We start from the raw sequence: 26,982 nt of genomic DNA, 5'->3' as shown, positions 1-26,982 counted from the left end.
ACCCCTTATCCTAAGAATATAACCCCTGGTTCTGGACTTCCCAAACATCGGGAACATTCTTCCTGTATCTAACCTGTCCAGTCCGTCAGAATCATATACGTTTCTATGAGATCCCCTCTCATCCTTCTAAACTCCAGTGAATGAACACACGATTTGCCAACGAGACTTGTCAATCAAGCATCAATGACAAAGGCAACAAAACTGCCCACCAGGTGTCTTTCATCTGTTTGTCCCAAATTTTCAGCAGCTGGGACAACAAGCATTCAGGTTCCCCCAAGGTTTGAACGCAGATCGCTGAATTCAGAGTCCTTACCATTACACCATGGAACCAACAATGCAAAAATTATTTGAAACATTTCTCAAAAACAATATAATCATTTCCAACATTACACTTTGGCTCAGTCTTTTCTCTTCCATAGTGTTCCCCTCTTTACGTTCTGCTAATTATCGATGCAGACCAATTCACACAGATGCTGTCGAGGCGATGGGTTCTCAAGTGCCTGTTTTTGTTTCACACTGTTCATCACAGCTTGTACTTCAGTCTTGCCAGGTAAAAAGTGCATTGGCGTTGCAATGCATTAATGTAAAATGCTTGGCATGAAAAGAAAATGCAAATTATTTTGAGTACAAAATATGCAGTGCCTGCATTTCAAAAAGCATTGCTTTTATTCATCCAGCTGAAAGCATATTGCACAGATAATCTCAGCACACATTGTGCAGGTAAAGGCAGCATTAGATAAAAAATTGGTTTATCCTCCGCTGATTTGTAACAGGTAACTGATGGTTGAACACACGATTTGACAACTGGACTTGCAGATCAAGCATCACTGACAAAGGCAACAAAACTGCCCACCAACACCAGGTGTCTTTCACTTGTTTGTCCCAAATTTTCAGCAGCTGGGACAGCAAGAATTGAGGTTCCACCACAATGTGAACTCAGATCACTGGTTTACTGAGTACAGAATGCTCACCATTACACCATGGAATCAATCATGCCAAAGTTTTTGAAACATAGAAACATAGAAAATAGGTGCAGGAGTAGGATTGCAAAAATTCGTTGGACAACCCCCCAGTGTGTGGACTCATTGGAAAGGAAATTTAATTTGGAACTATCAACCAGAAAGTTTGGGATCCCAAAGTGCACATGGAAGAAACTACAAGTTTTAATCGAATTTGGAATTTTACAAGGCAGATTGGGTCCGTGTGGAAAGGGCGGAGAACTAAAGGAGCGTTCAAAGAAAGCAGTTTGGGTATTGAAGCTGTCTGGGATATTGAAGCTGAACAAATTGTCTGGGGAATTGTGTAAACTCGAAAACCCATCTCCCCGGGAGACATTAACATAGCAACAATCAACCCAGAGATAGCCAGCCATCACTCTGAGCAGGAAACCCATCCAGCGTTAACATAATGACAATGGACCATCCAGCCCGCATGGAAAACCCAGGCCTCGGCTGACATTGCAAATACCAAAAATCTAATTTTCCCGATCAAGAAACAAATTCAAAAGATCGACACATCCGAGACAGGTTACCATTAATGGGCCCGCCAAAATATAACAAAGAGATATCAAGCCCGCCAAAATTAAAACAAACAATCGTGGCTCATTTGGCACGCAAATTAGAACGGCTCCCAAAGTATAACTGGGGCCTTGTTTTTTAACGAAAGAAGGAGAACGGGAAGGAGGGAAAAAGGAGAGAGATCGCCACAGCAGTTTGTAATAAGCCTTCCAGAGAGCTTGCTACACAGCCTCCTATGCAGCTTTTCTGAGCTCCAACATCTTCAGCCTCGACGACACTCCTGGACCACACTGCCTGCTACCGAAGGAGAAGGAAGAACATCATCACAGCAGAGAAAGCAGTTCCCAGTAACTTCGGACATCATAATCGCGGCAGCAACTGACCACAGCCAACGTGGTAACATCGAAAACACCGCGATCGGCAAATTCTAAGAACAAAAGTCCTCAAGAAGAAACCGAAGCTTCGAAAGTTTCCCCTCTACAATCTGTTCCTCGATACCAACAGGTGAAACATTACCTAAAGAACTTTAAAACCTACTGCTGACGGAAGAAAGTGGGTACTCACCCCATAAATCCAATACGCACCCTACCGCATCAGCGGACACCACCCAACTGAAGACTACGCAGTAAGAAATCTTCCACGATGTTCGGGGTACGGCAAGCAGAACTTACAGAGTCCAGTGAACCTCGAAACTGCAAACCACCGCCAACTGACAATAAGAGGATTGGTGAGCATAATCCCTGTTTGCCCTCGAGTTTCACCGAGTCAGAGTTAGGCATTGGGAGGTGGGAGGTGTATTATTTTTCTGTAACCCCTTTAAAGTGTGATAAGTATTTTTTTATTCGAGTAATTACAAGCTTGACATTTTACGTTCTTGCACTTAATAAAATTGAGGTTCTTTGCACCAAACCCAATTGTCTCTTGCACTTTGTCACATCCCCAAATAATTCCAAAGTCTAGAACCCAGATAGTGCGAGCGATTCAAACCGCTCAGAACGTCAGAGGTGAACCTCACCCTACACACCACGCCCGACAGAATGGCAACCACGGCAGGACTTTGGTATAAAGGATGTGATGCAGAGATTGCTGTTTTGGAGGAAAGAACAAAGATGGAAGAGAGGATTTCCTCCTATGTGTACAAGAAAGTGAATGTCACTAAGGAATGGGTGCTTGGTCTGTTGCGCGCTGAGCGTTCAGGAGACGCTGCGGCCCAGTGGACAGCCAGCAAGTACCAGAAGGAATCAGTAGAAAAGGCAATTTGGTTGTCCTGACGACAGCAACAGGTCCAACCCCTAGATAAGAACATCGAGTACCTGCAGGCAGAACAATGTGAATGTGCAGAAACATCACATGACAGGGCTATGGCAGAAGAAAGGTGTGGGGGGAACTCCGTAAACTAAAACATGGAAAGACACAGCTAATGGAAAGGTTCAAAAACAGCCAGGACTATTTTCAGTGTCAGGTTACCGATGCTAAGAATTATGAAAAGATACTGTGGGAGGAAAACACTCGCCTCACCCTTCAAGTAAAAGAGCTGGAGGATAAGTTAAGAGACGTACAGCAGCTTATAAAGTAGCCAGCACTAATGGGTTTGAGTCAGGAGACCACGGTCCCTGCCAGCAACAAACAAAAGTTTAACCCTTGCTCTGTGCAAGGCAAAAGGCAAGGTATTCCTAATAAACCCGGGTATGGCCCGGGTAAACCTGGAAGAGAAGGAGGAAACTATTCAACCACCACCTGTGGTGCCGGTGACTATACCGGTTCGGCAGCAGGAGGGTGAACGAGTTGTGGGGCGGACAGGGATAGCGGACCACCACCACCTGTGGCACCGAGTTTCAGCTTGGCTTGGTAGCAGAGAGGAGGGGTAGGCGACCCAGAACAGGAAGGGCCAGAACCAGGGCCAATGTGCCTGGTCCGGCAACAAACGTTTGGCCCGCCCACCGGTGCTGGGGGTCTGGGGCCCCTGGAAAGTCAGTTTGTGGTTCCCCACACAACCCAACACCTTAGGGCTATGATAAGTCACCTGGGAAAGCTCACCCCAAAGGGGGACACCTCGGTCCACTTTATGGAAGTGGAACAGGCAGGGGATATTAACGGGTGTGATGATGCTGAGATAGCAAATATGCACCTCCTCTCACTGGACGGCAAGCTGTACCAGTCCCTCTCTGCCAAGAGTAAAAGGGGGCAGAGGACATGTGCCGCTGTCCTGGAAGATATTCTAGAAGCCATGGACTGTAATGATGGGAGTCCCAACAGTGCAGCTCACAGGGAAAACCCGACAGGTTTTCGCAGACAGTCTGTGGCCTGTGTACCAGAGCGTCTGTGGAGGGGACCTCGACCGGAATCACCTAAGCCGGGATGAGAGAGCCCACTGGCTCCGAAGCCTGATGGCAAACAATTTACCACGTATAAGGACAAAGGCTGAGGCCTGGTTTGACCCTAGAGATCCCCAGGCCACCGAACAGGGAGTGGTCAGGGAACTGACCCGAGCCTACTGGAACGGCAGGGGGATGGAAGAGCACCCACCCAAGGGAAGGGTCCTCGAAATAAGACCTAATCAGGACAAGAGGGAATGGTTCCACGAGGGGTGCAACCCCTCTGATACAAAACGTACCTGTTTTCGGTGCGGAAAGAGTGGGCACTGGAGAAAGGATTGTAGAAACCCATGGACGAGTAGCGCAGGGAAGAGTTCTCCTGCCCCTGCCCAAAAGACCGAGACCGAGAAGCCAGCCCCTCCCCACACGTTTGATACCTTTCTGACTGCGCTGCGAACAATGCTGGATGGCTCTGGGAGGGTAGCCACCGCCACCGGTACCGAAATCCCATCTGCCCGATCCCAGCCAAAACAGTGACTAGAACAGAAACAGCCTGTTCCCCTGTGTTCCCTCGAGTACGATGCGTGGGGGAGACCGACCGTTCAGATGGAAGTGGAGAAGGTGAAAGGGACTGACCTGCTGGATACCGGTGCATCAAGCACCCTTGTCTATGTAAATAACCCCGCCGTCTCACCTCTGTCTAACGGGGTCGCCTCGAGCTTGGTGGGTTTCACAGGCACCGAGCAGGTTGGCTCATTCTCCGTTCCGCTCTCTGTTCATTTAGGAACACCCCACACCAAGTGGACTTGTGTCCTGATGAAGTGGGAACAGGAAGGGAGAGGGATCCTGGGGGCTCACTTTATTCTCGGCCACGGGATACTAGTGGATTTAAGAAACGACTGTCTTTGGGGGTCAGTCTGTACGGGACAGGAGAGTGAGGTAATGGTTATCCCAGAAAAACGGGGAAAGGGGACAGTGTGCACCATGAAGCCGAAGGAGTGTTACGACCGTGAATCACTGGTCAGTAACACTCCTTTGGAGTACCAAGAGTATGTAAGGGCAAACCTTGCAGCTTTTGCCACTCACAAACACGACTGTGGGAGGATAAACGGGGTCGAGGTTAGCATAGATGAGGATCCTATGACCCGACCGTAGAAACAGTATAACTTCCACAGGGAGGCGGAGGCAGACATGGAAACAGCCTTGGGTTCTTTAGTGAAACAAGGGGTATTGAGACCAATAGCTACCCATGTGAACTCTCCGTTGTGGCCGATTAAGAAACGGGACAACTCCTGGAGAGCCACGGTGGACTATCGAGTACTCAACCGTAACATCCCCGCCTGTGCACCCACTGTTGTTGCTGTCGCCGAACTCATTGGACGTATCCCAGCCTCCGCGACCACCTTCACAGAGCTGGACATTTCCAACGGGTTTGGTCCATACCTTTAAGAAGGAACGATCAGTACAAGTTTGCTTTTACCTTTAAAGGACAGCAATACACTTGGAACTGTCTCCCTCAGGGCTTCCACAACAGCCCCAGTATTTTCCATCAATGTATGGCCAACTGTTGAAAGAGGTTCAGCAGACGCCAGCAGCTGGTACATTATGTGGACGACCTGCTCCTATTCACCGATGAGGGGGAGGAACATGGCCCACTGCTGGCTGAACTGCTGGAGATGCTGAAAGAAGAAGGGTTTAAAGTGAATCCCACAAAGGCACAGATCGGTCTGAAGGAAGTAAAATTCCTGGGACTGGCTGTGCGCGCTGGGGAAAGGGCCATTGACAAAGCTAGAAGGGAAGCAGTGCAGAAGTTACCAGCTCCCGACACAGTAACAGAAGCAAGATCTTTTCTCGGGCTAACCGGGTACAGCAGAGATCTCATTGAGGATTATGCAGCCACAGCAGCCCCTCTGCTCCGACTCCGACACAAGGGAATGGAGTGGGAATGGGACGAAGGCTGAGAGGCAACATTTATCCAACTCAGAAAGACCTGCAGACCGCACCAGCTCTAGGGGCTATTGATGGGGGTAAAGAGTTTTTCCTGGAGGTAGCAGCCAGTGAAGGGACAGCCTGAGTGCAGTACTGCTCCAAGAGTGGCATGGCCGGCTGAGACCAGTGGTCTACTCCTCAAGGATACTCACGGATGTGGAGAAGGGACACTCCACTGTGAGCGGCATCTCCTAGCCACTCACTGGGCTGTGAAAAGTTCACTGATCTTCACAGGGGGATCCCCTATCGCACTCCTTCCCCACCATACGCCCACCCAAATGCTCCTGGACGGTAGGATCAAGGACGGGACAGAGAGCAGTGCCTGCATTGCTCGCTGGACCCTACTCCTCTCCCAGATAGACCTGAGGTTAAGAGTCTCTGCGAGCCAAGACTCGCAGCCAATATGATCTATCCAGGGAACGCCCACCGGTGTACGGTGGGAAATTAACATAGGTTTTCGGGCTGGGTTACACCGCAGAGGCCGAGAGATCCTTGTGGACGGTTCAAGCACGGATCTGCGGGTGAACGACTCACAGGCTGTGGAGTTTATGACCCAGAGGCAGGCATTGCCCTGGTGATTAAACTCCCCAGTACGATGAGTGCCCAGCACGCTGAACTGTCTGCGGTGGTATATGTAGTCACACACCCCGAAGAATTCCCCAGCCCACACACGATTTTCTCGGACAGTATGTTCACATGCTATTCGTGTCTGGAGTACTTGGCTATCTGGTCCCGTCGCGGATACACATCTGCAGACGGGAGACCCCTGGCAATTAAGCCCCGACTGGAAAAGATCATGACAGCCGTGGGGGAGGAAGGGAAGATCTATATACATAAAGTGAAGGCACATTCCACCACTGAACCCCGAAGCGAGGGAAACCAGCAGGCTGACATGTTGGCCAAGCAAGGTGCGCACGGGCAAGCTCTGGGATCCGTACAACCCAGGCCCCATCACAGCAGTCAGGGGCAGGATTGGGATGACAGGGAGGGCAGGGGTAGCATTGTCCCCGGACCTAAAAACGGTTCAGATCCAAGACCCCGTCCCCAAAACTGTCCTGAACACGCTAGAAAAAGGGGATAGGGTAGACGGCCCGTACAGAAGTAATGCTGTTCAGGGGGGAGCAATGGGTAGTACCCCAACAACAGCGGAGAGAATTCCTCCAGCTGGCCCACGAGGGTCCAGGAGCAGGACACCCTGGACCTGAGACCACTTGGCAACAGGTGGAACAGGCAGGGTGCTGGCCGGGACTCAGGGAAGAAGTCCGCGAGTTCTGTGCCAGCTGTCTGATGTGCGCTGCCAACAACCCCGACCTCCAGAAAAGGAAGGTGTCTATGGGACATATCAGGAGGGTAGAGGGATCCTGGCAGTCAATCCAGGTCGATTACATTGGGCCCCTACCCACTGCCCAGGGAGGTTACAAGTACTGTCTCGTGTTGGTGGATGTATTCACCAAATGGGTGGAAGCCTTCCCATGCCGAACAGCCACTGCCCTGGGAACAGCCAGGATCCTGGTCAGGGAGGTGTTCTCCCGATGGGGACTACCCCAGTACGTGAAGTCCGACAAGGGGAGCCACTTCACCAGGCAGGTGATGCAGGAGATCTTTAAGGTGCTCAGCATTAAAGGGAAATGGCATGTCGCCCACAACCCGCAGTCATCCGGGCCTGTGGAGCGTTTAAACCGCAACATCAAAGAAAGGCTGCGAAAAGAGACAGGGGACTCACCCAAGAGGTGGGTAGAGGTCCGACCACTGGTCCTCATAGGGATCCCGGCCAGCAAGTCAAAGATCACGGGGTAGTCCCTGTATGAGCTCATGACCGGCAGAGCCAGTGAACCCCCACCTATGTATTAGCCCCGGTACTCACGGAAAGTCAGCTTATGGAAGCGAGCTGGGACAGCTTTGTCAGGAACCTGTTTGAACACATTAAACAGATTCACTGGCATGCTGCTGACAATATGAGAAAACAGCATCGGAGCAACTGACTGCTGTTAGAGCCCCTCAAACACCACGAATGGGAGATAGGGGACCAGGTTATGGTATGGAACTATGCTCGAGTAGGGGTTTATGAGGCACTGTACATGGGGCCGTACCACATTGTCGACACGGCAAGCCCCATGGTCTGTGCCGTGAAAATGCCTCGCCGTACAAAGTGGTTCCACATAAACCAGTGCAAACCTTTCAACCCCGGGACAGCAGCTAAACGTAAGGGACAGCCAGGAACAGAGAACCGTGTTAAAGGCAGGGACCCTCAGCCAGCAGCCCCCGACTGTGGAAATCCCACAGGCAACGTGGCAGACCCACAGACTGTACCCAGAGGGGCGATGGACTGAGTTACTGGAGGAGCTATCCCCCCAATCATTTGGGACTTGGACGCACCCCCAGGGGTCAAAACCCTGAGAAGGACTCTCCGCACACCACGGCCTAAGGCACCGTGGTCACCAGCGCCCCAATTTAAGTGGTTCAGCCCCGGGAGAGGGACCTGCCGTGAAAGGGTACCTAAGATCAGGGACCAGCCTGCGAGCAGGGACACCCAGCCGGTAGTCTCGGGCGACGAGGGACCCCCAGAAGAGATAGTTGTGGACCAGCCACTAATTGGGGGTCCCCAGCCCACGGCCCTCAACCAGGCAGTACCCCCAGGGGACAAAATGAACCAGGCAGCCACCCCCAAAGGAGCGGTGTGCTGTCTCACCGGAGGAGATATTCCCCCAATAGTGTGGGACTCAGACCCACCTCCGGTCAGGACACTCCAGGTCCTGCGGTACAATCCGACCTACGACCGGCGCGGCTGGAAACACAGAGGCCAGGGAAGAAAAGAGAAGGACAGGAATTAACCTGGCCACCTGGAGATGGGTGGCAGATGTACATAAATAATACGATATGTGTTAAGGTATGTTTAGTAAGAATCTAGCGGAGTGTAGATTATGCGTGTAATGATTTCAGGGCAACACAACCGAAAAGAAACCACACGTATGGAAGGTGTGAAACGAGTAGAATAGGATAAGGATGTTTATATGAATATAGACGTTAAGAGTTTCAGCCGACAGCCGGTGACTAAATAGTGACATATGTATTGGGGAAAGGAAAAGACCCCACCTTGTCGGCAGTAAAGGAGGCACTACATTATCGATAACAACATGAACAGGGTCCTGTTCCTGCTCACCCTGATTTGGATGAGCAGTGACAGCTGAGGAGACGTGGAAGAATACCCCATTTATGGTTTCAGGAGAGAGAGCACCGATCGTGACTGCAGGGGGTGGCACCCCGGGTGTGGAAGAGCTCGCCATGTACGCCCACGAGGGAAGGTGGCCAGGGTGGATGAGGTCTCATTCCACCCACTACTCCAGCCAGGAAAGGTTTACCTCTGGGGAGGCTTCCGTTCCATGCCCCAGGATACGGGTCGTTGCTGCGTGGGTCAGTGTCACGGAGGGAAAACGTGTATGTTTGACTTGTAAAGGAAAGATTCCCCTGGGTCGATGGTGCTGGCTCAGGAAGCTGAGCAAGGATGTGGGGGATCAGCACTCTGACTGGGAAAGACTCGGGAATGACACGTACTGTACCATCACGGGGACACGGGGAGGAGTGAAGGTGTGTTAGAACAAGTGGTGGGAGTCTGAGCATGTGGTAGTCAGAGGAGATCTGTCCTGCAGACATATCAATCGCCTTTGCCAGGCAATGGCAAGATGACGGGGAAGGGATGGGGTGGGATTCCAGCCTACACGGGTGTGTGGTCCCACACTCCCCACTCCCAATTAACACCACCGAACTTATAGCACACATTAAGAAACCCCTGCCCACGACCCCGCCAGTGAGAACAATAACAGAAACGTGTCCGACCACCACCAAGTGACCAGGGAACAGATTAGTATTGGTACCAACCGAAAAGGTGTTATACCAGGGGCTACATTATGCAGTAGCTTCAGTTATTTTAAACTTTACCGAGGTGCAAATACCTGACTGGTGACCGAATGAAACAGAGCAGCTATACCAGGCCCTACTCAGAGAAATGTTCAAGAACTTTTATGAGTTTGAATTTGAGAATGTAGACAAAACAGATATATACATCCTATGCGCTAGGGATACCATGGGCACGGGAAGACCTAGAAGGGGCACCTTGAACGACATTTTAACTGCATATCATGCAGGATCCTCTGTGATAAATAGCCTGGATGATATAGAACTAAACATGCAGATAAATGGTCGAAAGAACCAACTGAGAAACATCATGAAAGAAGAAAACACAGGAGAAGGCTCAGAGCTACACGAGGACCAGGCTATGATGATCCATTTAAAGGAAATCGTGCTAAGCTGGAAAAACATGCACAGACAGTGAATGCACTCATACGGGAGGATAGGAATGCTTCTGACCAGGTTGCACAGAACGAGGTGTGTGTGCTGTACGGGGCATGGTTGTTGGGCGAGGGCCGCAACAACCTGGAGAATTTAAAACAAGGTTTAGTCCCCTCCTGGATCAGTAACAAGCACCTCGCAGCCCTCCACCCGTACAGTAACTCACGAAGCCCGTGCCAGCTCGGCCTAGCTTCTGAAACTTACCCTGTCCCAGTCGATTGCGATGTTCTAATCACACCATCATGGGAATAGTACTAAGGATGTCGGTCATGGGTGGGACAGCCCTTCCCACACTGTATACAGGGTGGAGAACATTGGAGTCATTCAAGGAGGTGCACATGTTCATTTCACAGCAGTCCCACCCTATGTCATAAAGTGGGAACACGCTGTGACGGGTACTGACCTCTCCGTGCACACATAATATTGTGTCCCCAGCACTTGAACACCTATTCTAAACCACAGTGTGGGTTTAAAGCTGCTGGTGCACAGTCTATCAACTGTACCATGGAGGTAATGGCACAAAACCATGTCCCTCCACAGGGAGCATACATCGGGGGTGGGACATATTGTGTCACCACCAGTGCGTCCCACTACCAACATGGACACTTCTGGTGTCCGGTCAGTGACAGCAGTTTTTGCTTCAAACCCGAGGCAGAAGTTCAACTGGCCCAGGAACGGATTGTCCCCATTCCTGAACACTCCACTGTTCACCTCACTGTCAGAGAAAACATCACAAACCTGCAGGATAATGTTGTACATTTGGCGATGAAATTCCCCCACTACCCGAACATCTTACCGCTCTGCTAGCAGCTGCAGTAATCTCACAAAAACATTTCGATACTCTAGAACAGAAAACAATTGAGATAGGGAGAAAGATTCTAGTGATCACAATTCCACCTTGGTGGGACATTTTCAGGAATATAGAAGTTCCTGCCGGGATCAGAATAGCTTCCCACTTTTTGGTTGTCTGTCAACTTATGGTGTCTCACTTGTTGAGTGAAACGCAGAGGCCGTCAGGTCAGGCACCAAAGGTGCTGTACGCTCCCTGGCCAAACTAGGGGATCGCACAGGGAGGGGTAACACCATACTACCATGTTTAATTTGTTTTACTTTTACCAGCTGTAAAAACGCAGAAATCGAGTGTTGTAATAATGTTACTTAAAAATGTGTTTGACTATGTATCTTTATTTTCTGTAAAACGGAGCAACGGAGGGGTGTTGGACCCCCTCTATGCTGTAACAGAATTTGAATGACAGTATTTGCCTGTAAACTGCATTGCATTTCAAAGGGGAATGCACGTTAAAGTTTTAGTTAGGTAAATACAGGGAAGGTTGACTCTCGGGAGATAAGGAATTTTGATCACCGAGCATGACACTCGAGCATGTAGAGTATTACAGGGGGGACTGTCGGATTGCAAAATTCATGGGAACACACACCACCCTCCACTCCCCGCCTCCCGCCCCCGACAGTGTTTGGACTCATTGGAAAGGAAATTTAGTTTGGAACTATCCACCAGAAAGTTTGAAATCCTAAAGTGCACATGGAAGAAACTACGAAAATTAATCGAATTTGGGATTTTACAAAACAGAATGAATCTGTGTGGGCAGAGCTCAGGACTAAAGGAACTACCGTTCAAAGAAACCAGTTTGAGTTTTGAAGCTGACTGGGGTATTGAAACTAAAGCAAATTGTCTTGAGAATTGTGTAAACTCGAAAACCCTTCTCCCCAGGAGACATTAACATAGCAACAATTAACCCAGAGATAGCTAGCTATCATCCTGATCTGGAAGACCATTCCAGCACATACATAATAACAATGGCCCATCCAGCCTGCATTTAACCCCAAGCACAGACTGACACTGCAAATGTCAAAGCTAATATTTATATCAAGAAACAGATTTAGAAGATCGACACATCTGAGACAGGTTAAAATTAAATGAGCCCGCCAAAATATGACAATGAAATATCAAGCCCGCCAAAATTAAACAAAGAATCCGGGCTGATTTGGCGCGAAGATTAGAACAGCTCCAAAGGTATAACTGGGCTTTAACAACGTGTATACTACTGCATCAGAAGACACTGCCCGGGACGCTTAGCAGAAGGTATGTACACAGCAGCAGAGCATCATAGAGCATCAAGAAGGGAGAGAGACCACCGCAGCAGTTTTAACTAGCTTCTCCAACCTCGACGTCCTGCAATCGGAAAAGAGAGGAAGAACATCACCATTGCGGCAGCAACCGACCACAGCCAACGTGGTACCACCAAAAGCACCGCGATCGACCAACTTCGAAACAAAACTCCACAAGGAAGAAACCGAAGAATCGAAAGTTTGCGTTCTACAACCGAGGCCTGACGACCAACAGGTGAAAACATCACCTAAAGAGACATGGAACCTATTTCTAATGAAAGAAAATGGGTACGGGTACTTACCCCATAAGACCAAAACGTGCCCGACTGCATCAGCGGACACCATCCAACTGAAGACTACGCAGTAAGAGGTTTTCTCCGACGTTCAGGCTACGGCAAGCAGAACCTACAGAATCCAGAGAACCCCGAATTGTGAACCACCACCAACTACCAGTAAAGGATCGGTGAGCATGGTCCCCATTTGCCCTGGAGTTTAACCTAGTCAGTGTTAGTTATTGGGAGGTGGGAGGTGTATTATTCACTGTAACCCCTTTGAATGTGTTTGTCCTGTTCATTAATTAAGTGATTATAAGTTTGAAATTCTATTTTCTTGCCTTTAATAAAATCGAGGTTCTTTTGCACCAAACCAGTTGTCTCTTGCACTTTATCACATCCCCCAAATCAATCCAGAGTCTGGAACCCAGGGAGTGGGAGCGATTCGAACTGCTCAGAAGGTCAGAGGTGAACCTGACCCCACACACCACCCCCGACACTATGCAGTGCTGTTTCTGGCTATCTGCAGGTTGATTTTGAACTTTTATGTCCTGTCACCTGAAATAAATGAGGGCAGCAGGCCTGACACCGGGGAAACAGTGAGACAGACTTTCCCGATCAGCACAGAGGGAGTTCACTGATCATCTCCCCTCTGTTGGGGCTGTTGTGACTGAGGTTTCTGTACTGTTGTGGTTATCACATTTGCTTTACATGTGAAAGGTCCCTGGTCTGGTACCAGGCAGAAACATCAAGTTTAAACTTGCTATAGAAGAACAATCAGAGGCGAGTTTAGTCTCCTGCCAAATGCTGCCTGACCTGCTGAAATTTCCAGCATTTTCTGTTTTTATTTGCGATGTATCCTGGCAAAAGAGCTCCCTTATTCCTTAATTGCTCTCTATTTATCTTCAATAATTAGATAACTTTCAATGAGAGAAAACGGATCCACCGGGGACCTTTCGCGTGTGAGGCCAACGTGATATCCGCTACACTGCAGCCCATCAAAGGGCGAGAAACCACGGAATATAAAGGATGAGCTCACAAATATCAGGGGCAGTGCAGTCTGGTCAACGTCAAACCCTCCTTTCTTATTCAGCAGAGGCATGAACGGGAGTCAAACGCCACAAAGTTTAATTAAAGACACAAATACAAGTAACACTTCCAAATCTTTTCACTGTAAAATTCTTTCACTTTATTTGAAATCCTAGCACGGGCCAGCCAACACTACGATATGTGTGTGCACTCGGTCCGTGCAGCAGAGCTGGTCTCCAGTCGTCTTTGATAACCCTTACCACTGGACCAAGACCTCGCTCTGTCAAGCCCGTGTGATGGCTGGGGTGCAACGGCCACCACACGTTAAAAAAATCCACGCACAGGCATCTTCCACCCTTCGGGATGTCGTTCGGGTCCTTCATTGAAACACCTGTGAACTCATCCTTTTTCGGCGTGGAAGCAAGTCATCCTCGTTCCGAGGGACCGCCTATGATGATGATGATGATGGATACATTAACGTCCCGACAGCTCATTGACTGCAGGAGTGGGACCGTGCGGCGCTTTAGAAGACATGTCAAAAAGACAAAGTCACTGATTCCGTCTCCTGTGCTCCTCCTGTCAGAAATAGCAACAAACTAAAAATGCTTAATAATGGTTACACCTTATCGCCAAATAAAGTATGTAGTTGACTTGTTGGTCTAGAGGTGTGATTCTAGCTTTGGGGTTGTTATTTGAAATATGTGAGAGGTCCCGGGTTCAAATCCTGAACGAGCCCTAATTTTGCCGCGAATTTTGAATTTGCATCGAACTTTTGCCAAGAAGGACTTCCATTTCTGCAGCGTCTGTCAGGAACTCATGATGCCCCAAAGCGCTTTACAGCCGTTGAGTTGCCTTTGAAAAGTTGTCACGTGAGGAAAGATGTGCCCAAGTCACCTCACACGCACCTCAACTCTTTGTGAAGGAGTTCACAGAATCAGAGAGGTTTACAGCACGGAAGGAGGCCATTTCGGTCCATCGTGTCCGCGCCGGCCAATAAGAGGCTATCCAGCCTAATCCCACTTTCCAGCTCTAGGTCCATAACCCTGCAGGTTACGGCACTTCAGGTGCACATCCGAGCACTTTTTAAATGTGGTGAGGGTTTCTGCCTCTACCCCCCTTTCAGGCAGTGAGTTCCAGACCCCCACAACCCTCTGCGTGAATAAATTTCCCCTCTAAACTTTCTCCCAATTACTTTAAATTTATGCCTCCTTGTTGATGACCCCTCTGCTAAGGGAAATAGGCCCTTTCTATCCACTATATCTCGGCCCCTCATAATTTTATACACCTCAATGAAGTCTCCCCTCAGGCTCTGTTCCATAGAAAACAAATCCAGCCTATCCAATCTGTCCTCATGGCTAAGATTCTCCACTCCCGGCAACAGACTCGTAAATCTCCTCTGTATCCTCTTCAGTGCAATCATGTCCTTCCTGTAATATGGCGACCAGAACTGCACGCAGTACTCCAGCAGTGGCCAAACCTGCCCCACCGACCCCATCTCTTGTATTCTATTCCTCGGATAATAAAGGCAAGCATTCCATATTCCTTCTTAACCACCTTATCGACCTGGCCTGCTACTTTCAGGGATCTGTGGACATGCACTGCCTGGATTCTGGGGAGGAACCAGCAGATTGGAAAACTGCAAATGTAATGCCCCTATTTAAAAAAGGAGGAAGACAAAAAGCAGGAAACTATAGAACAGTTAGCCTAACGTCTGTGGTTGGGAAAATGTTGGAGTCCATTATTAAAAAAGCAGTAGCAGGACAGAGAAACATATAAACGTAGAAAATAGGTGCAGGAGAAGGCCATTCGGCCCTTCGAGCTTGCACCACCATTCAATAAGATCATGGCTGATCATTCAGCTCAGCACCCCTTTCCTGCTTTCTATCCATACCTCTTGATCCCTTTAGCCATAAGGGCCACATCTAACTCCCTCTTGAATATATCTAACGAACTGGCATCAACAACTCTCTGTGGCAAAGAATTCCACAGGTTAACAACTCTCTGAGTGAAGAAGTTTCTCAACATCTCGGTCCTAAATGGCTTCCCCCTTATCCTTAGACTCTGACCCCTGGTTCTGGACTTCCCCAACATGGGGAACATTCTTCCTGCCTCTAACATGTCCAGTACCGTCAGAATTTTATATGTTTCTATGAGATCCCCTCTCATTCTTCTAAACTCCAGTGAATGCAGGCCCAGTCGATCCAGTCTCTCCTCATATGTCAGTCCTGCCATCCCATGAATAAGTCTGGTGAAACTTCTCCGCACTCCCTCAATAGCAAGAACATCCTTCCTCAGATTAGGAGACCAAAACTGAACACAATATTCCAGATGACGCCTCACCAACGCCCTGTAAATCTGCAGTAAGACCTCCCTGCTCCAATACTCAAATTCCCCAGCTATGAAGGCCAACATGCCATGTGTCTTCTTCACCGCCTGCTGTACCTGCATGCCAACTTTCAATGATGGATGTCCCATGACACCCAGGTCACATTGCACCTCCCCTTTTCCTAATCTGTCACCATTCAGATAATATTCTGCCTTCACGTTTTTGCCACCAAAGTGGATAACCTCACATTTATCTACACTATACTGCATCTGCCATGTATTTGCCCACTTACGTAACCTGTGCAATTCACCCTACAGCCTATTAGCATCCTCCTCACAGCTCACACTGCCACCCAGCTTAGAGTCACCTGCAAACATGGAGATATTACAATCAATTCTGTTGATTCCATCTAAATCGTTGATGTATATTGTAAATAGCTGGTGTCCCAGCACTGAGTCAAGTGGCATCCCACTAGTCACTGCCTGCCATACTGAGAAGGACCCATTTATCCCTGCTCATTGCTACCTGTCTGCCAACCAGTTCTCTACCCACGTCAATACATTACCCCCAATACCAAATGCTTTAATTTTGCAAGCTAATCTCTTGTGTGGGAGCTTGTCAAAAGCCTTTTGAATGTTCAAACACATTACATCCACTGGTTTTCCCTTGTCCACTCTACTAGTTGCATCCTAAAAAAATTCTCGAAGATTTGTCAAGCATGATTTCCCTTTCATAAATCCTTGCTGACTTGGACCGATCTTGTCACTGCTTTCCAAATGTACTGCTATTTCATCTTTAATAATTGATTCCACCATTTTCCCCACTACTGATGTCAGGCGAACCGGTCTATAATTATACATTTTCTCTCTCCCTCCTTTTTTAAAAAGTGTTGTTGCATTAGTTCCCCTCCAGTCCATAGGAACTGATCCAGAGTCGATAGACTGTTGGAAAATGATCACCAATGCATCCACTATTTCTAGGGCTACTTCCTTAAATACTCTGGAATGAAGACTATCAGGCCCCAGGGATTTATCAGCCTTCAATCCCATCAATTTGTCTAACACAATTTCCTGATTGATAAAGATTTCCTTCAGTTCCGACTTCTCGCTAGACCCTCGGTTTCCTAGTATTTCCAGAAGGTTATATGTATCTTCCTTTGTGAAAACAGAACCAATGTATTTGTTCAATTGGTCTGCCATTTCTTTGTTCCCCATTATAAAGTCACCTGATTCTGACTGCAAGTGACCTACATTTGTCTTCACTAATCTTTTTCTCTTCACATATCTGCAGAAGCTTTTGCAGTCAGTTTTTATGTTCCCTGCAAGCTTCCTCTTATACTCTATTTTTCCGCTCCTAATTAAACCCTTTGTCATCCTCGACTGAATTCTAAATTTCTCCCAGTCCTCAGGTTTGCTGCTTTTTCTGGCCAATTTATATGCCTCTCCTTGGAATTAACACTATCCCTAATTTCCCTTCTTAGCCACGGTTGAGCCACATTTCCCGTTTCAGTTTTTTCTCCAGACAGGGATGTGCAATTGTTGAAGTTCATCCATATGATCTTTAAATGTTTGCCATTGCCTATCCACCGTCAACCCTTTAAGTCTCATTTGCCAGTCTATTCTAGCCAATTCACATCTCATACCATTGAAGTTACCTTTCCTCAAGTTCAGGATTCTCGTCTCTGAATTAACTGTGCCACTCTCCATCTTAATAAAGAATTGTACCATATTGTGGTCACTCTTCCCCAAGAGTCCTCGCACAACAAGATTGCTAATTAGTCCTTTCTCATTCCACATCACCGAGTCTAGGATAGCCAGCCCTCTAGTTGGTTCCTCGACATATTGGTCAAGAAAACCAGCCCTAATACACTCCAGGAAATCCTCCTCCACTGTATTTCTACAAGTTTGGTTAGCCCAATCTCTATGTAGATTAAAGTTGCCCATGATAACTTCTGTACCTTTACACATCCGTAATTTCTTGTTTGATGCTGTCCCCAAACTCACTACTACTGTTTGGTTGTCTGTGCACAACTCCCACGAGCGTTTTCTGCCCTATGGTATTCCGCAGTTCTATCCATACAGATTCCACACCATCCAAGCTAATGTCCTTCCTTACTATTGCGTTAATTTCCTCTTTAACCAGCAACATTACCCGACCTCCTTTTCCTTTCTGTCTATCCTTCTTGAATGTTGAATACGTCTGGATGTTGAGTTCCCAGCCTTGGTCACCCTGGAGCCATGTCTCTGTAATCCCAATTATATCATATTTGTTAATTGCTGTTGATGCAGTTAATTCAGCCACCTTATTACAAATACTCCTCGCATTGAGGCACAGAGCCTTCAGGCTTGTCTTTTTAATTCACTTTCTCCCTTTAGAATTTTGCTGTAATGTGGCCCTTTTTGATTTTTGCCATGTGTTTCTCTGCCCTCCACTTTTATTTTTCTTCTTTCTATCTTTTGCTTCTGCACCCATTTTACTTCCTTCTATCTCCCTGCATAGGTTCCCATCCCCCTGCCATATCAGTTTAACCCATCCTTAACAGCACTAGCAAACACTCCCCTAGACATTGGTTCCGGTTCTGACCAGGTGCAGACCGTCCGATTTGTACTGGTCCCACCTCCCCCAGAACCAGTTCCCATGTCCCAGGAATTTGAATCCCTACCCCCTGAACTATTCATCAAGCCACATAGTCATCTGAGCTATCCTGCAATTCCTACTCCGATTGCACGTGGCACTGGTAGCAATCCTGAGATTACTACCTTTGAGATCCTACTTTTTAATTTAACTCCTAGCTCCCTAAACTCAGCTTGTAGGACCTCATCCCGTTTTTTTCCTATATTGTTGGTACCTATATGTACCACGACAGCTGGCTGTTCACCCTTCCCCTCCAGAATGCACTGCAGCCGCTCCGAGACATCCTTGACTTTTGCACCAGGGAGGCAAAATTCCATTCTGGAGTCTCGATTGCAGCCGCAGAAACATTTATCTTTTCCTCTTGCAATAGAATCCCCTATCACTATAGTTCTCCCACTCTTTTTCCTGCCATCCTGTGCAGCAGAGCCATCCCTGGTGCCATGGACTTGGCTGCTGCTGCCTTCCCCTGATGAGTCATCTCCTCCAACAGCATCCAAGGTGGTGTATCTGTTTTGCAGGGGGATGACACCAGGGTACTCCTGCATTACCTTCCTTCCACTGCTCTTCCTGATGGTCACCCATTCCCTATCTGCCTGAGTAACCTTTACCCGCGGAGTGACCAACACACTAAACGTGCTATTCACGACATCCTCAGCATCGCGGATGCTCCAGAGTGACTCCATGCGCAGCTCCAGTGCCGCAATGTGACCAGTCAGGAGCTGCAGCTGGATACACTTCTTGCACATGTAGTCATCAGGAACACTCGAAGCGCCCCTGACTTCCCACATGGCACAGGAGGCGCATGACACGTGTCCGTGCTCTCCTGCCATGACTTAACCATTTGATTACTTAATTTGGCAACATGCCAAAGATTTCTTGCTGCTAAGAACAAGAAGAAAGACAAAGAAACAGAAAACTTATCACCACTCAACCAGCCAATCACTTACCCTCTTGGCTGTGATGTCACCCTTTGATTACTTTTGACTTCTTTCTTACTTTTGACCCTGCACCAGCTGTAGCTCGCTGCTCGCTGCTCCTCCAGCCACTGCTCCTCCGACTGCCGCCGATCCCCGGACTCCCGCTGGGCCTTGAAAGGCCGCTGCTCACACCTCCTCTGGTCACTGCTCCTCCGACTTTTGGAAAAAAATAATTCAGTCAGGCAGAGTCTGCATGGATTTATGAAAGGGAAGTCATGGTTGACAAATTTGCTGGAATTCTTTGAGGATGTAATGAACAGGGTGGATAAAGGGGAACCAATTGGATGTGGTGTATTTGGACTTCCAGAAGGCATTTTGACAAGGTTCCACATAAAAGATTACTGCACAAGATAAAAGTTCACGGGGTTGGGCGTAATATATTAGCATGGATAGAGGATTTGCTAACTAACGGAAAACAGAGAGTCGGGATAAATGGTTCATTCTCTGGTTGGTAAACAGTAACTAGTGGGGTGCTGCAGGGATGAGTGCTGGGACCCCAACTATTTATAATCTATATTAACGACTTGGAAGAAGGGACCGAGGGTAACATAGCCAAAGATTGGAGGAAAAGCAATGTGTGAGGAGGACACAACAAATCTGCAAAACAACATAGCCAGGCTAAGTGAGTGGGCTAAAATTTGGCAGATGGAGTATAATGTTGGAAAGTGCAAGTTTATGCACTTTGGCAGAAAAAAATCAAAGACAAGTTATTATTTAAATGGAGAAAAATTGCACAGTGCTGCAGTAACAGCGGGACCTGCGGGCACTTGTGCATGAAACACAAAAGGTTAGCATGCAGGTACAGCAATTGATCAGAAGGCCAATTGAATCTTGGCCTTTATTGCAAAGGGGATGGAGTATAAAAGCAGGGAAGTCTTATTGCAGTTATAAAGGAGATTGGTGAGGCAAGACCTGGAATAATGCGTGCAGTTTTGGTTTCCATATTTAATATTTGCTTTACTTGCTTTGGAGATGTAGAATTTACCAATATTTCGCAAAGATTCCTTGTACCTGTTCCCCTGCAAAGGAGAAGAATCCCTTTCTGGACTTTTTGAAATGGAAGGACAAAGTTCGGGACACAAATGAGTTTAAAGAGGAAGACAAGGCCTGCATGGGATAAAAGGGGATGCATTCATGGAGCCCCCACAGTGTTTTAACTCATAAGAAAGAGAATTTAATTTGTACCTCAATTACAGAAGCCTGAGATCCCCTAAACAGCTATGGGAAGCAGCATATCAATTTTAAGATTCTACAACATTTTGGCTGCGAAAAAAGAGTTACCGAATACATGGGGCTAACCTCTGTGAAGCAAATTCGTGTATTAAGGATCCCAGACTGTCTGGGGGAACTATGCAACACCAATTCACCCCCTAATAGATAATCAAATTACCAACCATTATCTAAACGACACAACTCAATCAAATTACTGCTGAACAAGCCCGACAAATTCTGACAAAGAAGAGAGCTCAAAACTAATGAGCAGCTCCCTTGAAACAAAGAGCTGGGCCAGATTTGGTGGGAGATAAGGAAGCCTTTTTGGGATTATATCTATTCCCAGTTTTACAAGGAAAAGAACACAAGCAGCCGGAGGTGGGGAGTGAAGAAATGGAGTAGTGGAGAAAACTGCAAGAAATCATCAAGGACCGACCGAACATGCAAACAGCATGATGCCCACGAAACGGATGGTTGTCAGCAACCAAATTGATAACCCGGGCCACCACAACCAGCGAAACGACCAACCGAAATCAACTCAGCAAAAACCGAAGAATCGACATTTATTTCCACTCTACAATCTACTTCTAAACGACCAACGGGTGAGAAATTACCAAAAAGGACTAACTAAAACTATTCCTAACCAAAGAAAGTGGGTACTTACTCCATATATCCAAAACGCAACTTACCGCATCACCCCAACTGAAGACTACGCAGTCTGAAGTCCTCTCCTCCATCCGGGGTACGGCTCGCCTCGAAGGCCAAGTGCAGTGAACCACAAAACCGCGATTCACCGCCAACTGTCAAATGGGATTGGTGAGCAGAGCTCCTGAACCCCCAGAGCTATAACTTAGTTAGTCAGGGGAATTGAGAGCGGGGGAGGCTAGGATAACTCGTGTAAATGTATCTGAATTCTCCTCTTTACCCCATTTAGAGTTTAAGCTGTATTCTTTTCCCCATAGGCTGTATGTTGACAATTTATTCAACGTGTTGTACCCCTTAGTGTCTATTGCTATTACTATTCTGTGTGTGTTATTAAAGATGTGGCTTTTACTTCCTTTTAAACACAATAAAGCCATACCTGCTTCCTATCTTGAAACCGATTGTTTGCCCAAGTCTGTCACAGCCCCTTTATAATTCAAGTGTCTAGAACCAAGGGTGTGGGAGCGATTCATTTAAGGGCAGAAGGGAAAGCTGACCCTCCGAAAACCACCCCTTACATAATGGTGACCACCAAGGGCCTCTGGGGCAAGGGACGTGATAAGAGAGAGACTGGTTTCATGAAAAGAAGCAAAAAGGAAGAGGGGTTTTCCTCGTATGTGTTTAAGAGGGTAAATGTGGCTAAGGAGTGGGTACTCGATCTATTGTATGCTGAGCGTCCAGAAGATGCTGCAGCTCAATGGAACGAGAGCAAGGACCATAAAAAGTCAATAGAGAAGGCCATTTGGCAAATTTGCCTTCAGCGACAGATCCGGCTTCTAGATGAGGAGAATGAGAAATTAAAGGGAGTATTGAGGCAGGCAGAAGAGAGGTCCAGTGCAAAGGACACAGTCGGGGAAAGGCTGTGGACTGAGGTGGGACAGTGAAAGGAATGTAGAGAGCTCACTAAAGAAAGGCACAAAACCCAACTGGAGCTTTTACAGTGTCAGATTATTGAAGCCAAGAATAGCGAACTTGCATTGCGGGAATAGAATTCCTGCCTTGCCAAGCAAGTTAAAGATTATGGGGAGAGGGTGAAAGACATTCAGGTAGCCTATAAGGTCGCCAGTACCAGGGAATTTGAGGCAGGTGACAACGGCCCCTGCCAGCAGCTGATCCAAGGCTTGAACCTTGCTCTGTCCCGGGTTAAAGGCATGGTGTGCCTGATAAACCCGGGTTTAGCCCAGGAACACCGAGTAGAGCAAGGAGAAACCCCGCAGTCACCGCCTGCAGCTCCCGGGAACAGCCCAGAGCAGCGGGGGTGTCAACCAGAGTCCGGGGCAGGCAAGGATTGCGAACTACCAACACCGTCGGCCCCGAGTTTTAAATCGGTTTGGTAGCAGGGGGAAGCAGGCAAGCCAATACAAGGAGGGCTGGAACCACGGCCAATGCACTCGGTCCGGCAGCAGATGTTTGGCCCACCTGGTGCAAATGGGGCAGCAGGACCCCCAGTAAGCAATTTAATAGCCCCCATGACACCCAAAAACTGAGGGCTATGATAGGCCACCTAAGTAAGCTCACCCAACAGGGGGATCCCTCGGTACACTTCCTGGAAGTGGAACACACAGGGGATATTAACGGGTGCAATGATTCAGAGCATGCTAAGCTGCTGCTCTTCTCGCTAGACACCAAGCAGTGCCATTCCCTCTCTGCAGGCAGCAGAAAGGGGCGAAACACGTACGCTACGGTTAAGGAGGAGGTTCTAGAAGCCATGAGTATGAACGACGGGAGTCCTTTCTCCCGAGTGGAGAAGGCAGTACAGCTCTATGGGGAGACTCCACAAGCTTTCGCCGACAGGTTGTGGCCGGTGTACGAAAGGGCCTGCAGTGGTGTTCTTGACCGGGCCCACCTGGCCCCTAACGAGTTGGCTCACTGGCTCCGCAGCCTGGTGGCAAACAGCTTACCTGGAGTAAAGGCAAAAGCCCAGGTCTGGTTCGATCCAAGAGATCCCAGAACCACCGAGGAGGCAGTGGTCAGACAGTTGACCCTGGCTTACCGGAACGGGAAGGTCCATGAGATTAAACCAACCAAGGCAAGAGAGAGTGGCATCAGGAAGGTGGGAACCCTCCCCACAAAGGGGGTGAATGTTTTGGGTGTGGGAAAAGTGGGCACTGGAGGAAGGACTGTAGGAACCCATGGAAAGAGACTAAGGGAAAAGACGCTCCAACCCCAGCCCGTAAGGCCGGGGCAGGAACACCCGACTCATATGAGACACTCGTAGCCACCTTACAGACACGTGTAAATGGACTGGGAGCAGTAGCTACCGCAACCGGTACAGTAGCTGGTACGGTAAATCCCTCTGCTCCAACCCACCCATGTGTATGACTAGAGCCAGCGCAGCCTGTGTACCTGTGTTCCCTAGAGTACGATGCCTGGAAGAGACCGTGCGTTACAATGGAGTTGGAAAAAGTGAACGGGACCTACCTGCTAGATACTGGTGCTTCCTGCACCCTTGTACATGCAGATAACCCGGCTACCTCACCTCTATCGAACGGGGTCCCGTACAGTCTAGTGGGCTTCACAGGCAACGAGCAAACTGGTTCGTTTCCCATCCCGCTCACCATTCAGTTAGGAACACTCAAAAGCAAATGGAAGTGTGTCCTGATGAAATGGGAGCAGGAGGGAAAAGGTATCCTGGGGGCTGATTTTATCATTAGCCACTAGATCCTAGTGGAGCTGAGGAACCACTGTCTATGGGGAGCCATAGGGACAGACAGGGAAGGTGAGGTGGCGGTGATCCCAGAAAAAGGGGCCAAGGGAACGTTGTGTACCGTGAAGCCAAAGGAGGGTTATGACTTGGAATTACTGGTCAGTAACACCCCAGTGGAGTACCAGGCATATGTACGGGCACACCTTGTAGCATTCGCCACGCACAAACATGACTGTGGCAGGGTAACGGGGGTGGAAGTTAGTATAGAAGGGGACCCCATGACCCGACCACAAAAGCAATATAACTTCCCCAGGGAGGCAGAGGCAGTCCTGACAACGGCGCTGGGATCACTGGTAGAGCAAGGGGTGTTAAGACCGATAGCTACCCATGTGAACTCTCCACTGTGGCCGGTTAAGAAATGGGACAACTCATGGAGGGCCACCATGGACTATCGAGTGCTAAATAAGAATATCCCTGCCTGTGCACCCACTGTAGCAGCCGTAGCGGACCTCATAGGGAGTATTCCAGCATCCGCGACCACTTTCACGGTGTTGGACATTTCAAATGGGTTCTGGTCCATTCTTTTAAATCGGGAGGATCAGTATAAGTTCGCCTTTACCTTTAAGAGCCAACAATACACGTGGAACTGTCTTCCCCAGGGCTTCCACAACAGTCCCAGCATTTTTCACCAATGTATGGCGAACTGTTTAAAGGGCTTTAGCAGACCCCAGCAGTTGGTGCAGTATATGGATGACCTGCTCCTGTTCACCGATCAGGGGGAGGAGCATGGCCCACTGCTGGCTGAACTGCTGGAGCTGCTAAAAGAAGAAGGGTTTAAAGTAAACCCGAATAAGGCACAGATCGGCCAGAAGGAAGTCAAATTCCTGGGGCTGACTGTGCGCGCTGGGGAAAGGGCCATAGACAAGGCTAGAAGGGAGGCAGTACAGGAGTTACCAGCCCCCAACACAGTGACAGGGGTAAGATCCTTTCCAGGGCTCACTGGGCACCGCAGAGACTTCATTGAGGATTATGTAGCCACCGCAGCCCCTCTGCTCAGGCTCCTACACAAGGGGGCAGAGTGGGACTGGGATGAGAGTTGCGAGGCAGCATTTAATCAGCTCAAGAAGGACTTGCAGACCGCGCCAGCCTAAGGAGCGATAGATTTAGGAAAGGAGTTTTTCCTGGAGGTGGCAGCCAGCGGGGACAGTTTGAGCTCAGTGCTGCTTCAAGAGCGGCACGGCCAGCTGAGACCGGTGGTTTACTCCTCCAGGATCTTCACAGATGTGGAGAAGGGGTACTCCAACTGTGAGAGACACCTCCCCGCCACACATTGGGCAACGAAAAGATCCTTGATCTTCAAGGGAGGTTCTCCTCTAACACTCCTAACCCACCACACACCTATTCAGATGCTCCTAGATGGGAGGATTGAGAACGGGATGGTGAGCAGTGCCCGCATTGCTCGCTGGACCCTGCTCCTCTCCCAGATGGACCTCAGAGTAGAAGGCCCCCGCGAGCCAAGGCTCGCAGCCAACCTAATCTACCCGGGGAAAGCCCACAGGTGCTCCATAGAAGGGGTATGGGAGGTGAACATTTGCCTTCGGGCTGGGTTACACCCTACAGGCCGGGACATCTACGTGGACGGGTCCAGCATGGTATCTGCTGGCAAACGACTCACTGATTGCGGAGCCTATGACCCAAGGTCAGGTATTGCCCGGGTAATCAAGCTCCGCAGCACCATGAGCGCCCAGCATGCTGAACTGTCCGCCGTAATGTGCGTGGTGTCCCACCCCGAGGAATTCCCTATCCCGTACACGATTTGCTCGGACAGTATGTTCACCTGCAATTCGTGTACAGAGTACCTGGCTATATGGTCCCGTCGCGGATACACGTCCGCTGACGGGAGACCCCTGGCAATCAAGCCCCTGCTGGATAAAATCATGACAGCGGTGGGGGAAGAAGGAAAGGTCTACATACATAAGGTGAAGGCCCATTCAAAAACCGAACCCCGTGCAGAGGGAAACCAACAGGCTGACAAACTGGCCAAAGAAGGTGCCCGCACGGTAAAGTTCTGGGACCCCTATGACACCGGCCGCATAGCAGCGGTCAAGAATAAGAACAGGGCAGCAGAGAGTACAGGGATAGCTTTGGCCCCGGACTTAAAAAGAGTTCAGGCACAGGACCCGGTCCTGAAAGCTGTCCTGAACGCGCTAGCTAGAGGAGAGAGAGTAGAAGGTCCGTACGGCACAGCAGCCATTACTGTTAAGGAAGGCATGCTGTTTAAAGAGGGACAATGGTTCGTGCCACAGCAGCACCAGAGGAAATTCCTAAAACTGGCCCATGAGGGTCCAGGAGCGGGACACCCCGGGCCTGAGACCACCTGGCAACGGGTGGAACAGGCAGGATGGTGGCCGGGACTCAGGGAGGACGTCCGCGAGTTCTGTGTGAACAGGCCTGGTGTGTCTGCGAACAACCCTGACTCCCAGAAAAGGAAGGTGTCCCTCGGACACGTCAGGAGGGTAGAGGGACCATGGCAGTCAATCCAAATTGACTACATCGGGCCCCTACCCACCGCCCAGGGAGGCTACAAATACTGCCTAATCCTGGTGAACGTGTTCTCAAAATGGGTTGAAGCTTTCAACTGCCGAACAGCCAGCGCACTAGGGACAGCTAAGATTCTAGTGAGGGAAGTGTTCTCCCGGTGGGGACTCCCACAGTATGTGGAGTCGGACCAGGGGAGCCATTTCACCGGGCAGGTAATGCAGGCAACCCTTAAGGTGCTCGGCATTGAGGGGAAATGGCACATTGCCCACAATCCACAGTCATCGGGTAATGTGGAGCTTTTAAACTACACCATTAAAGAAAGGCTGCGGAAGGAAATGGGAAACTCA

General features: G+C 48.9%; 1 protein-coding gene across 2 annotated transcripts in view; it reads right to left on the bottom strand.

The window, feature by feature from the left end:
• Positions 1 to 12,098: 12,098 nt before the first annotated feature.
• The window catches only part of LOC139239597 (zinc finger protein 664-like), a 351,778-nt gene continuing 336,894 nt past the window's right edge, over positions 12,099 to 26,982 (bottom strand). For both annotated transcript variants that reach the window (XR_011588684.1, XR_011588683.1), the window contains exon 3: positions 12,099 to 12,359. The gene's annotated coding sequence lies outside the window, so the exon portion shown is untranslated. The remainder of the gene's footprint in view (positions 12,360 to 26,982) is intronic.

Source organism: Pristiophorus japonicus, chromosome 28 (assembly GCF_044704955.1).
Source record: "Pristiophorus japonicus isolate sPriJap1 chromosome 28, sPriJap1.hap1, whole genome shotgun sequence".
In the NCBI taxonomy this organism is placed as follows: Eukaryota; Metazoa; Chordata; class Chondrichthyes; family Pristiophoridae; genus Pristiophorus; species Pristiophorus japonicus.
This window is presented reverse-complemented; position numbering and strand designations above follow the sequence as displayed.